The sequence below is a fragment of the Sparus aurata genome, chromosome 17, assembly GCF_900880675.1.
Source record: "Sparus aurata chromosome 17, fSpaAur1.1, whole genome shotgun sequence".
Lineage (NCBI taxonomy): Eukaryota > Metazoa > Chordata > Actinopteri > Spariformes > Sparidae > Sparus > Sparus aurata.
Genome location: NC_044203.1, coordinates 29,403,495 through 29,417,582, shown reverse-complemented (window position 1 = coordinate 29,417,582; position 14,088 = coordinate 29,403,495). Strand labels below are relative to the sequence as shown.

General features: G+C 40.1%; 1 protein-coding gene across 2 annotated transcripts in view; it reads right to left on the bottom strand.

The window, feature by feature from the left end:
- drd2l (dopamine receptor D2 like) overlaps window positions 1-9,146 on the bottom strand; it is a 34,753-nt gene extending 25,607 nt beyond the window's left edge. The window contains exons 1-5 of one of the 2 annotated variants that reach the window (XM_030392968.1): window positions 8,889-9,146; window positions 8,632-8,711; window positions 7,650-8,485; window positions 7,453-7,528; window positions 5,460-5,690 (exon numbers count right to left, since the gene is read on the bottom strand). The gene's annotated coding sequence lies outside the window, so the exon portion shown is untranslated. Of the gene's footprint in view, window positions 1-5,459; window positions 5,691-7,452; window positions 8,486-8,631; window positions 8,712-8,888 lie in introns of both variants that reach the window. The other variant, XM_030392967.1, reaches the window with a different exon arrangement.
- Between the last annotated feature and the right edge of the window lie 4,942 nt (window positions 9,147-14,088).

The following is a 14,088-nucleotide window of genomic DNA, read 5'->3' as shown; positions in this document are numbered from 1 at the left end:
ACTGAACTAAGCTGATAACACTGCCAAGGACCCTTGATTGATTTACTCAAGGAGATGGTTTACTCTGGACAGGTTTGAGACACCAAACTTTAAATGAAACTGAATTTCTATCTTTTGTTGCTCACTGATACCCGTTCTTTTTACTGAAAAAAATATATTGGTGATATGATTCGAACTTTCCTTAACCTGCAAATAGCACCAGGAAAAAATGAACCCACTGTTGTAAAATACCTGTGTCTTATTAAAGAAGAATGTGAAAATGTACATGACAGCTGCCATAAATGTCTAGAAAAGGTTTTAAATTGAAAATGGAATCAAATCTTTACCAGTGCAGGAAAATTCACAAGACACTTTTGGTTTTTGGTTTTCAAAAGATGAAAATGCACCTCTTGGAATAAAAGACAGTCTCATCATGGCTGAGTTCTTTTCTGTTGAAAGGAGAAACTCAACAAGGAGACTCAGACCTTTTCTCCCCTCTAAAACTACACAATTCACAAGTGTTAATATATACATTCACCAATTAGCCTGCACAGAGCCGTGGCACCTGTTACAATGGAACGTCTCATATTCTATCGACAGCACATGACTTCTAGTGTTAGTGAGTGAGAGGAAGAGACAGAATGATAGAGAATGAAAAGTCACACTTTCACATTGTTAGACATGAGGTATTCTTGGTCAAATAGATTAAAAATTTAGTCAAGGGGAGGCAAACTTTGCGCTTCCTCCACTCAGATAATGTGCAGGCGAGTTATTGAGACAGACAATTAATAAAACATGAGCTCCATCTAAAGCTCTCCTGCAATAAGCAATCTGCCAAGGAAATGATCAGAGAGATGAAATTAGCCTCAGAGGAATGCAGAGTTGGAGCGAGGATCCACTCTGTGACACTGTAAATGTTTTCTCTTGTAGGCATTTCTAAGGAAAAAAGCACCAGAATCTCTGTTGTGAATTGAGCTCCGGTTCGAATGATTACCAGATCAGAGAGGGAATCCTTTCGCCACACAAGGAGACCTCTGCCCCTGGGGTGATGCTCCGAACTGACCGCAAACATCTATTATTCAAGAGGCAATTTTTGCATCAACCCCATCTTTTATTTAAAATGAGAGACTCCAGCTTCAGGAAGTGAGTTCCAAGTGATGAGCGCCTGATGTGCTCAGATTTGAAATTAAGCCACCACACACTAGTTTAAATATCACACACATACACAAACGCACTGTTGAGGAAAAAGGAAGATCACCACACAGCCAGTCACTCCATTTTTTACCGATTCAAAATGAGTACTTGAGGTAACAATTTGTGACAAAACACAGATTGTGGAAACATTTAAGAAGTCAGAGTAATTAGGATTACAATTAACCACATGTCTCACTTCCAGATAAGTTCATTTTGCCTTTGTAAATCTCACAGTCCGTTTCCCTCGGCTGAGCTTTATTATCTTGAGAGAAAGCCTCCGAACCGATCGCAACATCACTTCGCAGCCCTACGGGTCTCACAAATGACAACTTCATAAAAAGGCATTGTGTGATCTGTGTCTTCCACACAAATGGAGGATGACTTTATTTCATCGAGGCATCGTTACACTGTAGCCTCAGTGGACGACAATATAATGATGACTATACTCACATGAAAATGGCCCCATAGTCTACGTAAAGTCCTTGAAGGATGTGGATTTTTGTGCACGGGGGTGCAGTAAAGAAGTTGGAATATCTCAGCGGGGACATCACTAGACACATGACATTCAGAGAAACTTTGAGGAACTTTACAGATAGAGTTGAAGAATCATGTTTTATGGATCTAAAAGTGAACATTAGGAGTATTTATAGTTTTTTTATACACATTTGCACATATTTAGCAGGAAAATAAGATGCGTCAATCCAATTCAATTGCACACTATGTTCAGTAAGCAGAAGGAGAACCTATGCAAGTTTAAAAACTCGCAGAATAACGTCTTAATAGAGCTTCGGATTATTAAGTCACCCATCTTTGCTCAGCCTTTCTAACCCTCAGGTGTGCTTTAACTACAAGTTAGACACTTCTTTCTAAAATACAAGAATGAGAAATGTGTGGTTATCTTACATCCCTTATACCATATAAACCATTTAATGGCAATTGTAAAGTTTTATAAACATGAGCTGCAATTTTATAACGGCCATAATGGCCAAACCCCACCCACAGAGCAGTTTGTATGTAATGGTCCATTCTTATGCAGCTCATTAAGTCATTTTCTCATGACTAATGACCTCGTTATCTTGGGAAGACTATTTGTTATGTTGTGAGAATGACATAAACAAAGCTTGTTTTCTTGAAAATCTCAGGAAAAACAACATGTCTTAGCCTATTCTCTGATAACAACATAAATAACAATGTTCAACCTATGACCATTTAGGGTTTCTGTGGTTTATGTCTATAAAAATAGACAATCCAACCCACTTTATTTTTATAGCACATTTTAAAAACAATAAAGTTACCGAAGTGCTGCACAACAGATACAAAACAGCAAAATAAAGAAAGTTAAAGTTAAAATACAATAAATTAAAAGCATATGGCAACCATAAGATCAGATAAAACACTGAGAAAAATAAAAATACAATAAAAGACAGACAAAGACCACACAACTCTCACGCTGTATTAAAAGCCAAGGAGTAAAAATGAGTTTTTAGGCGAGATTTAAAAGTATCCAGGGTGGGGGCCATTTTGACATGGGTGGGTAGCTCATTCCATAGCTTAGGAGCTACCACTAAAAAAGCACGGTCCCCCCTGGTCTTTTGCCTGCTTTTTGGCTCAACAAGACGCAGCTGATCAGCAGAACTCAATGCCCTGGGGGGGTATAGACATGTATAAGGTCAGTGATATACTGGGGTGTCAAATCATTTAGTGACTTAAAAACAAACAATCAAATTTTAAAATGTATTTTAAAATGGACAGGGAGCCAGTGGAGGGAGGTGAGAATGGGGGTAATGTAGTCATGCTTACGAGTTCCTGTTAAAAGACGAGCCGCCGTGTTTTGGACTAACTGCAAGCGAGCGAGGGAGGCCTGGTTAATGCCAGTGTAAAGTGCATTACAGTAGTCCAAACGGGTCGAGATAAAAGCATGAATCAAGCACTCAAAATCATTGATACAACAGATTTAATTTTAACTATTGAGTTTATCTGTTTATCAAGTTTAAAATCATTGTCCATTTTTACACCAAGGTTTGTGACTATGGGTTTTACATATGGCTGCAGAGAGCCCAGGTCTATAGAAGAGACACCACAGGCTCGACTGGGACCAAACACCATGACCTCAGTTTTTTTCTTCATTTAAGTTTAAAAAATTAAAAGCCATCCATGCCTTTACGTCTTTTAGGCACTCTGGTAAGGATATCAGGGAGCTCTTATCGTTTCTCTTAAGCGGCAGGTAGATTTGGGAGTCGTCCGCATTAAAATGGTGGGAGATGCCATGTTTTTTAAAAACTAAACCAAGGGGGAGCATGTATAAGGAGAAGAGGATGGGCCCAAGAATAGAGCCTTGGGGAACTCCGCAAGACAGGGGGGCAGAAGACGATGCAGAGTCACCAAGCTTTACTGAAAAGCATCTCTCAGACAGATATTATCGGAACCACTCCAAGGCATCATCCCTGATCCCCACACAGTGCTCGAGACGGGAAATGAGAATTGTGTGGTCAACTGTGTCAAAAGCCGCAGTAAGGTCTAAAAGCATAAGAATGGCAGAATCACCAGAGTCAGTGGTTAATAAAAGATCATTAAAAACCTTTAAAAGTACAGACTCAGTACTATGTAAGGCTTTAAAACCAGACTGAAAAATCTCAAGAACGTCATGTACTTCTAAAAAGGACTGCAGTTGTACAAGTACCGTTTTCTCTAAGATTTTATTGATAAATGGAAGCTTTGAGATGGGTCTATAATTGGAAAGGACTGAAGTGTCAAGATTTGGTTTCTTTAACAGGGGTTCCACAGCTGCTTCTTTAAAATATGCTGGGACCACACCTGAAGCAAGACTGCTATTTATGATTTTTTGGACATTAAGTCCAATAGTCTCCCAGACTTCTTTAAAGAGGCGAGGAGGAACATATATCCATAAAACAATTTTCTGTAATAAGACTGTTAGCTTAAACTGTATAATAGCCATACTATGTAGTCTATAAACAAAAATATGATGGCAATTATAAAGTTGCAATAAATACTGACAGAATAAAATCGCTAACATAACTCAGAACTTGTGATAGAGAAAACAAGTCGAATCTAACTCGTTATCATGGAGAAACAGAGAAAATCATACCTTTGACCTATGACCATTTAGGGCTTCCATAGTTTATGATATTTTCCATGATAAAACTGTTTGCTAACATTTTACAATAGCCATCAATAAATGGTACACAACTACAGTTAATTAAAACTTGTTAATAGTCATTTAAGATATAAATTGTCCAATATAACTTATAACTTGGGATATCCAGAAAACAAGTTGAATGTTCCTCTTCATCATGGGGAAAACGGAAAAAACTGATATGTTTGACCCATGACCGTTTATGGCTTCCGTAGTTTATGGCTTAAATATTTTCCATATATAGAACTGTTAGCTAACAATTTACATAACCTTCATTTATAAATGGTACATTTTTTACAAGTTAATGAAACCTTGTTGGTAAAAATGTAAGATATGAATTGTCCAATATGGCAATATATCGACAAAACAGATACAATAACTCGTCACGGGAAACCGGAGTCAAGCAAAACGTTTGACCAACTGACCGTTTAGTTCCGTTATTTTCCATATTTTGATCATCAGCGTCGGCTGAATAGAATTTATAACTGATGTCAGTGACTTGTTTTAGGTTAAAAGTTTAAATACAGTCCTTAAATTCTATTCAACCGACACTGATGATCAACGTATGGGATTTAACATAAAATACGGTTATGTAACAGTTTTATTATGGAAAATATGGAAGCTATTAACTACGGAAACCCTAAACGGTCATGGATACATTTTTAAAGTTAATTAAACCTTGTTAGTCAAAAATGTAAGATATGAATTGTCCGATATATCGACAAAACAGATACAATTTCACTCGTTGTCACGGGAAACCGCAGTGAAATAAAACGTTTGACCCCTGACCGTTTAGTTCCGTTATTGTCCATATTTTGACCATCAGCGTCGGCTGAATAGAAATTAAGCGCCATATTTAAACGCTGAACATATAACACACTGACATCAGTTAAATCATATTTTGCATTTTTCCCTACACAGAGAACGTTTTTTTTTTATATTTGACTTAAGCAGAAACTCAAACAAAACCGCCGAGAAAAATCAGAAAATCTACAAAGCCCTCATTAAAATGTTAAAAAGTCACAGGAACAACTTCCCCCACGGATAAAGACAACACATTGAAATCCAAGATAGCAAAAAAACAAAAAAACAAAAAAAAAAACCCTCATTTCTAAACGTTTAAATCACTCACTCTCTCTCGGCTGAGCTGCTCACATTCAGGTCCGCTCCCCTCTCACCGACACCGGACGACGAACTGGCTGCCAGCCTGCAGCATCCCGTCCGAACATGTCCGGCAGAGCTTGACCTCAGTCGGTCGGTCGGTGCACGGTCCGCACAAAAACACTCAGTGAGTCCCAGCTTCACTGTGGTTCCCCTCCGCTGTCGTGTCGGCGGTGGAGTCGGGGGTCACAGCGGCGGCAGTCTGACAGACAGACCGAGAGAGAGAGAGCAGCTGAGGAGGAGGAGGAGGAGGAGGAGAGGATGGAGGAGGAGGCTTCACACAGATTTTCAGGTTGTACTTCACCAAGGCAGAGCTGCTCTCCCTGCACAAATACTGTAACAGGATGAGAACATGGTGTTTGCCAATTTAAAAAGGTAATTAGGCTATGTAATGTCTCAGTTCATCGTAAATAAAAGTAAATCAGGTTTTGTGTTCATCTGCTCAGTGAACTGCATCACGTCGCCTACACCAACATGGTGAAAGCTGTCGTGTTGTTTTGGGAATGGTGTTATAAATCATTTTGAGGAGATGCTTACAATCGACCTACAGTCGTTTAGGTACAAGGATGTGCAACATAATATGACTGAGTCCTAAAACATAACCTTGTTTGCAGTGTTGCCACAGTTACATTGAAAAAGTAATCTGATTACTGATTACTCCTTTAAAAGTAACTTAGTTACTTTACTGATTACTTGTTTTTCAAAAGTAATAAAGTTAGATTACGTTACTTTATTAGTTACATTCAGCAGCTGCCAACAACACCCCCGCTGCCTCAACATAAAAATGACAACCGGTTTTGCCAATATTCATTTTATTGGAATTACATTTTTAACAGTAACGCTAAGTAAACACTAAGCACTATAGTCTAGCTTGTTGTTTGGGTGGTGGGGGACCTCCTGCAGAAGGCGAGGCCATGGCTCTGCTAGCAGCTCTCTGCTTAACGCCACCTGGTGGGGCTGCAAATCTTTCTTCAAATCTGACAGTGTGCATGGCAGCATTTTGTCGCCAGCACAGAGTGTACAACAAACCTGAATGTTCTCACCTTCAGCTGACACGAACTCAAAATATTGACTGTTGTATTTTCAGCTAGAAAGCGCGCATCTCTACTCCCTCCATTGTTGTTTGTGCCACTGCGTGAGTTATCGCATACGTAACGTCACTCCCCGAGATGCAAGAAGAAAACAAATACATACATTTCTACCGAGGAAATTGACAAATTAGTAAGGCACGGTGACTTCAATACGTAACTTTAATCTAATTACTGGTTTGGAAATACTAACGCGTTAGATTACTCGTTCCTCGAAAAAGTGGCCAGTAACGCGTTTCTTAGTATCGCGTTACTGGCATCACTGTCAGTGGTACCGTGGCTCCCAACCTTTTCAGCTTGTAACTTCTCTAAAACTAAGCCACACACCTGTGACATGCGCAGTAACGCTGTTGCAATGCTCCTCAACAGTCCATCCAAAAGTGAAGAACTAAGTAGCTTCTGAGGTTAGTGACTGATCACTTTATAGTCATGTTTTTCCAAATGCCAGACGAACAAAGCAGGCTGCAGTTAGCCCTGGAAGCCCATTGATCTCTCTAGATGCACTAAACAATTTAACAAATCCCCCACTATTGTTCTTTTTTTTCTAAAAAGACAAAATTTCAAGGAAATTGTTTGAGGAAATAAAAACGTTTATGCCCAGCTCAGTCAGGAGCACGACAAAGAAGGGAAGTCCACATAGCAACTGCTCAAGTAAACAAATCATTTATTAAAGATAACTCGACATAAGCAAACTATAAATTGAAAATTCACTGTTGTAAGATGGGTGTTGGGTGCAATGAAACTGTGGGTGCCAACCTAAACTATGTTACATGAACCAAAGCTATCTAAACATAATCACAACCCACAGAAAACCTAAATGGGGTTCCCAAAAATGGCACCAGCATCCAGGAGGGAGAGAAGCTGTCTTGGGATCACCTGGTTTATAAAAGGCTCTAAACAGGTGAGACCAATCCCTTGCAGAGGTGGGCGGGGTCAGACCATCGGGGATAATCTGAAAAGAGGAGCACAGAGAGGAAGAGGGAAACTGGACAACACAGATACTGGCCTAAGAACTAGGGCCGTCACAGGTGGAGGAATAAAAGTAAAGAGATAGTGTGATTTGTAATACTTACCTTTACTTATTCAGATGATACCGTTTTTCTAAGAAAGTGCAGAAGGGATCAAATTGCAGAAGGCTTACTTGTCTAAATACTAAAAGAAAGGTTAAACTTATCTACCAACTAAAATGGAATAAAAGGGTTTAAACTGTTATACAATTCATTTCCAACAGTTTTAGTACACTGAAAAGAACTTTAGATTGGTTGTTCACCAGATCGTGCATCAAATACACTCAAAAACTAATATACTGCTACCATTAGTAGAGTAACTGCTCATTAATGAATCTGGTAAAGATGTTTAGGAAAGTCTAAACCCACCCTAACGCATACCCTCTGGCAATCCCCCATGCAAATATCTTTCCTGTTGTCCACGGTGAAATGTTATGACTTCAGGACTAAATGTTGAATATAAACTCAATTTATTTCATTACAGTGTCTTAACTACCATCTATTGGATAATAAAATTCATATCAAAATGACCATTCTCATTAAAGACAGTGCTCATGACGGGTTGAGACTGCTGGTTCAGACTCTGACTCAGTATACTGACCATTCACTACCAACAGCTCTAAATAAAAGCTTTGTTTGGGCTAAAACACATGCAAAGGAGGATTTGTTTTTTTGCAGAGGGAAAAGGAAACTTATCTTTAAAGTTAAAAGCAATGAAAAAATTCAAACTTATTTATAAAGTAATAAAAGAGAGAAAACTTAAAGTGAATGAAAAGGAGGATTGATTTGTTTGTTTGTGTGTTTGGGGTACTGGTGCAGCTCATTTGCTCCAGCTGTGGAGCTCTGCACCCAGCCTGTTAGCAGTGGAGGGTCCACATCTCTGGCTTGCACATCACCCATGTCTACACATCAAGAAGAAATGAAAGACTTAAAACTGATCAAAAAACTACACAAAAAATAGAGACTTGAAGCTCTAAGAAGCCATGAAAAGAGTGCAAACTTATCTGTAAACTAATTAAAGATCAAAGACTTCAAGTGAACTGTGTACCTGGCCTGGTTTCCGGCAGGAGGGTCACATCTCTCGGCTGTATGGACTGGCCGTCACCCGTTCCATGAACATCTCTGCAACTGACATGTAACGGCCTCCAAACAATTAAATTAATCAGTGGCTCAAATTGGAGACCTCAACATAAAAGGACACCAGAAAAAAGTAAGTTTTAACGGGTTTTATTAACCAACTTTTCCCACAAGGAAATAAACATTCTTTAATGAAACCATAACTGGAATGCAATATAAATACTTTACCAGATAAAACAGTCAGCAAACCAAAAGGGACCTGGAGATGCCAGCCAAACTCAGCAAAATGGAGAGGGGACCAGGCTACCCCCTATAGGGACGTCAAAGCTGGCCCCCCCTCCCTGCCTGACAAAACCAAATTATAAACTAAAAACTAAACGGAAAAGTAGGACTGCCGGCTATCTCCAGGCCAAAATAAAATAACTAAATCAAAGATTTAGAAAGAGAAAGAAAAGGGTATTTAACAAATCATGATGTGGGACTGAGGTGTTGCTGGGTCTGTGTCTCTCGAGCAACTGAATTTGCTGGCTTATATAGCAGGCTGGTAATTGGGTGGTAGCAATTTTGGATCTGCTGCAGGTGTGTTGGCCTGAGTGTGCCAGCCTGATGAGGAAGGAAAGACATGGGGGTTTAGGCACAGCACAGTGATTGAATGAATGTCTGAGTGAGTGAGTGAGTGAGTGATGTCATGGCCACACGCAACAGACATGAGAACAGAGGGGGAGAGATCAGCTGCATGGCGCCCAGAAAGGCCGTAGAGAAAATTGAACATAAACAATGTAGTAGGGATGGAGGACTGGGAGGAAGAGATGGAGAGCTGAGCGGAAGAGGTGCAGGGCTGAGAGGGATAATCAGAATCAGAAGAATCTGAAAGGAAGAGAGGAAGAGAGGAAGAATCAGAATCAGAAGAATCAGAAAAGCCTGAAGAGGTGGAGGGCTGAGAGGAAGAGGTGGAGGGCTGAGAGGTGGAGGGCTGAGAGGAAGAGGTGGAGGGCTGAGAGGTGGAGGGCTGAGAGGAAGAGGTGGAGGGCTGAGGGCTGGAGCTCTGGTCAGGCAGGACAGCAGCACCCTCACGGAGTCTTCTCGCAGGAGGTTCCTCAGAGCCTCCGGAGCTGCTCGCCCTCGGTCTCTTTCTGCTCCCAGCAGTCTGTTAGGGAGAAAGTAAGGGACCTCGTCAAACTAGTTGAGTTGTTGTCTTTTCTGACTGCTGCTGTGACATCAGTGGTTTCCATCTGTGCTTCGTGTTTAACTGAACTGATCGTTGTATTTCAAAATGATGCCATGAAAGGGTTAGCACTGATTGGTATACGCTTTCAATGACTGCTACGCAGTATTATTAACTACAAATGTAAAAACTTATGCCATAGTGGGATGGAGTTAATTATTAGTCTCCTAGCAACAGCAGGGACAACTGCAGCACATCCTATAAAACCTTAATTAACTAATTAGGGCCACCTGGTGGACATTCAAGAGCTTGAGTCCTTCCCACAGACGGAGACTTTTTTGTTTTCGTGAAGTAAAACAGGAAAAAAGAAAATGCGAGATATTTCATGATTGTGGTGCCCGACCTGTAGGCCTTAGCTGACGGTAATAATAAAGTAAATCAGACGTGTAACGCTCCAGCACACACTTTTACACTAATACCCACGATTTGCATTGTACAAGCACCCAGACTGGCCTCTGAAATCGGAGCAACACATCAAACTTACGGATCGCTCCGCGTAAAGCACCGACCGAGGCGGAACCAAACGCACGGTTGGCCGAACGATGCGGCGCATGAAGACCTGCAGGGGGACAACGTCAGTGGGTCAGTTTCCAGAGAAGTATAATGTTACTGCTGCTCCCAGGAGAAGGATAGCGGATGCCCTTCTTCTCCTCACTCCCACAGAGACTTCAGTCTTCAGGGCTGCAGACTCCCTGCTGAGCTGTAGGACTGTCTTTTATCCCAGAATGGGACACGGAGACAATCTGCCTCCCACCACGTCCCCAGCAGGAAACACTTCATATTTTACATTTTATCTTCACATGAACAAGCCTCACAGATCAGCTGAGGCTCCTCCAGAGGGATGAAAGTCGGGCGCTTTGCTGAGCGAGATCGTCCCACTCATATCTCCACTGACTTCCAAAGTCAAACGTTAACTGTCCACTCTGACTCTCTCCGATGCCTTGACATCCACTGTTTCCTTAATTTAGATAATGTTGCATACTCTTGGAATACCTATTTTAGCTGGAAGTAGTCATCATGACCTCGAACTAATAAATTGTGCACCATGTTTAATAGCCAAAAAGCAGGCTCACATAATCACCATAAAAGTGTAATGATTCCAGCTGATCAACAGCTGTATAGGGGCAATCAAGCACTGTGTTGAAATACAATTGTGAGGCACTTGAACTTACAACATAAGATACGTTTCTAATATATGATCCGTTGTTATGGTATTGCAAGACCAGACCAGCTCCACCCGCTGTCACATGGAAATGATGTAGTCAGTCGGAGATCTTATTTTCTCAACTTTTAAGAGTTTTTTTTTTTTTTTTTTATAGTGCGGCAGTGCTTCTTTTACTTGTGTCAAAAATCTACAAAACTTCTTCCAGCACTGGTAATCAATCACAAAAGAGTGGCAGGGACGAGTACAAAGACATGAAATGAAGAGTAAGAGGAGTGAAGGTCATGAAGCTATTAATCTGAGGGCATGACAAATAATTTATTAGCACTATACCTACAAACTGTAGGTAATAGAATCAGTGCTCTGAGGACATTAGGAGTTTTTTTCCCCACCAGGCTCTGAACTCAAACCTTATTCGTGAAACATGCGCAACATGATTTATCTGCGAGGAGTTTTATGACTTACGTTTGATTCATTTTCTTCCACAAGTCAACTTGTAAAAGAGATTAATGAGCAGAACGTGTCATTTCTTTTTTCGAAAATGTAAAAGTCCTGCCCGGTATTAATGCTCTGATGCAATTTCGCCGTCAGTTTCTCATTCGCCGTGACGGATTACCTTTAATGGCAAAGTAATACAAGACAAAGCTCCAGAAATGTTATGTCATTTGGAGTGGTACAGGAGTAAATGAGTCCATATGACAACACCGATTTTAATGACATCACGCAGGAAAACTGTCACAGCTGTCAGACTTTACAGGGAATGATCAGAAGAAATCAAAAGGGGGCGTCCTTCAGGCTGGTGTAGATCACTGTCACTGCCATCCATGGTCGAGAGGAAAAAGTCTGACTGGAGACGAAGAGGAAGCTGATCAAAATATAAATGATCTGCAACAAGACAGCAGAGCAGCGGTGTGTGTGTGTTAGCGAGGATCAACGGGGAGTGTCAGCCACACTACATATCACCACATTTTTGTTTTTTTGTCACATCTTTTATTTGACATTTGACAAAGTTCATGTCCTGATAGGAGCGATCAGGAGAAACAACAGTGGACCGCACCTCTTTTAAAGTTTTAGATACCACCTGTTGGAAGTCACTTCAAACGAAATGGGGCCTCGCATCAGCGTTCAGGGTTCATACACATTTTCCAAGGTCAAATTCAAGCACTTTTCAAGCACTTTTAAGGGTCATTTTTAAGATTTTCCAGCACCTTATTGCTGGGGTGAAATACGTATCTAAAGGAATATATATACTTGTGATTTTTTTCTTCACTTTTTATCACAGTTATGTACATTAGGGCTGGGTATCACCAGGTACCCCGCGATACGATACTATCACGATATTTTGCCCACGATAACGATAATATCACGATACAGTGATTCTGTGATAATCGATATATTGCAAAAAATTTCATCCACGATACATCACGATATCTGTGTCACTGAAGAAATTCAGAATTTATTGACTGCACTGAATCCATTTCACAGGAATTACAAAACATTGTCAATCAATTTCACATGAATGACAGCCAAGTAAACAAAGAGTATATTGCATAGTGACTGTTCTTAACACACATACTGACTACAACTATCATTAAATATCTATATGTGTGGATTTCAGAGCTATTTAAACCATTTTTTAAATTTTATTTGGTTGTATACCTATGTTTGAATAAAGATAAAGCTGTCCTCCGAAGAGGGGTTGTGGTGGTGGGCCAAAAAAAAAAATAATGTATATCGATATTTTAAAATGTTTAAATATCGATATTTGGCACCAGTGTATTGATAACGTACCTCAAGACGAAATATCGCGATATATCGTAGAATCGATATTTTGGCACACCCCTAATGTACATTGTATCATGCTGTAAACATCTAACATTATATTTTATAATAGCAAAAACTTCAGAAATTAATTATCCAGTCTGGTCCCAATTTTGTGAAAGACACAGAGTTATAATGTCAAGCACTTTCAAGCACTTAAACTAAAATCCAAGCACTTTTCAGACCTTGAAAACACAACATTGAAATTCAAGCACTTTCAAGGATTTCAAGCACCCGTACGAACCCTGAACGTTTCTAAAGATCTGAGTCATTCTACTGCTAGTAAGCAACGGGTGGATGTAATCTAAACCTCCAGCGAGTCATCATCACGAGGCAAGAAAGCCTAAAAAAAAAAAAAAAAAAAAAAAAAAATCACCTTTTACTCTGCATGAAAGTGGGAATTCAGATTTTATACTTTAAATATGTCAATGTGTTAAACGTGCATTGAATGATTTGGTTTGTGTTGTAAAAACACATTATTTCCAAGGTTTCATTATTCACAGCCAAATTTTTACATGCCTCACTTTACAACAAGGGGCCAGATTCCGCTCTTTCAGGCAGGTTTGCAGCGTTTGACCTCGCGTGCCCCTGAAACACCTCAAGCCAGCAGGTTTCACTCGTCTGAATATGCAGCACGGCCTGAACCTTCCGTGTTAGAAATATCTCAGCTCTCAGGGGTACAGTACGTCTCTCAACCTGAACTGAACTGACTTTGTAATGCAGGTTATGCCTAAGGTCGGTGTAATCATCAATTCAAATGTGTGTGAACAACCTTCGGCTTTCTTTTTAGACATCATACGGCCCCTGCATGCGAACGTGAGGGGACTGAGTGAAGAGAAAATCATTTCCCAGGCTTATTTTGCCAAACCTCAGTGGGTTTGTTGAGGAAACAATTTGCATTGCGTTTCAGTCCTTTGACGATAAAAAATAATCGAAAAATCCCTTCAGAAATGTTTCATTGTCTTATAAAATGGAATGAAAGCAGATTTAATGTGGTCTCTACGAAAGCGCTGTAAATCAATTAATTATAAAATGCATTAAAAAAAACAAAACACTTTTGCATTTATATCCAACCCCTTCATATCAGTGCTGTAGAGAGAACAGAGAGATGACGAGAAAGAAGAGGAGAAACTCATCTAATGAATGCAATCAGATGAAGACACCCAACAATCTGTGCCAGTGAAAATCGGGATTCACAGTACAGACTCAGACAATGTTTG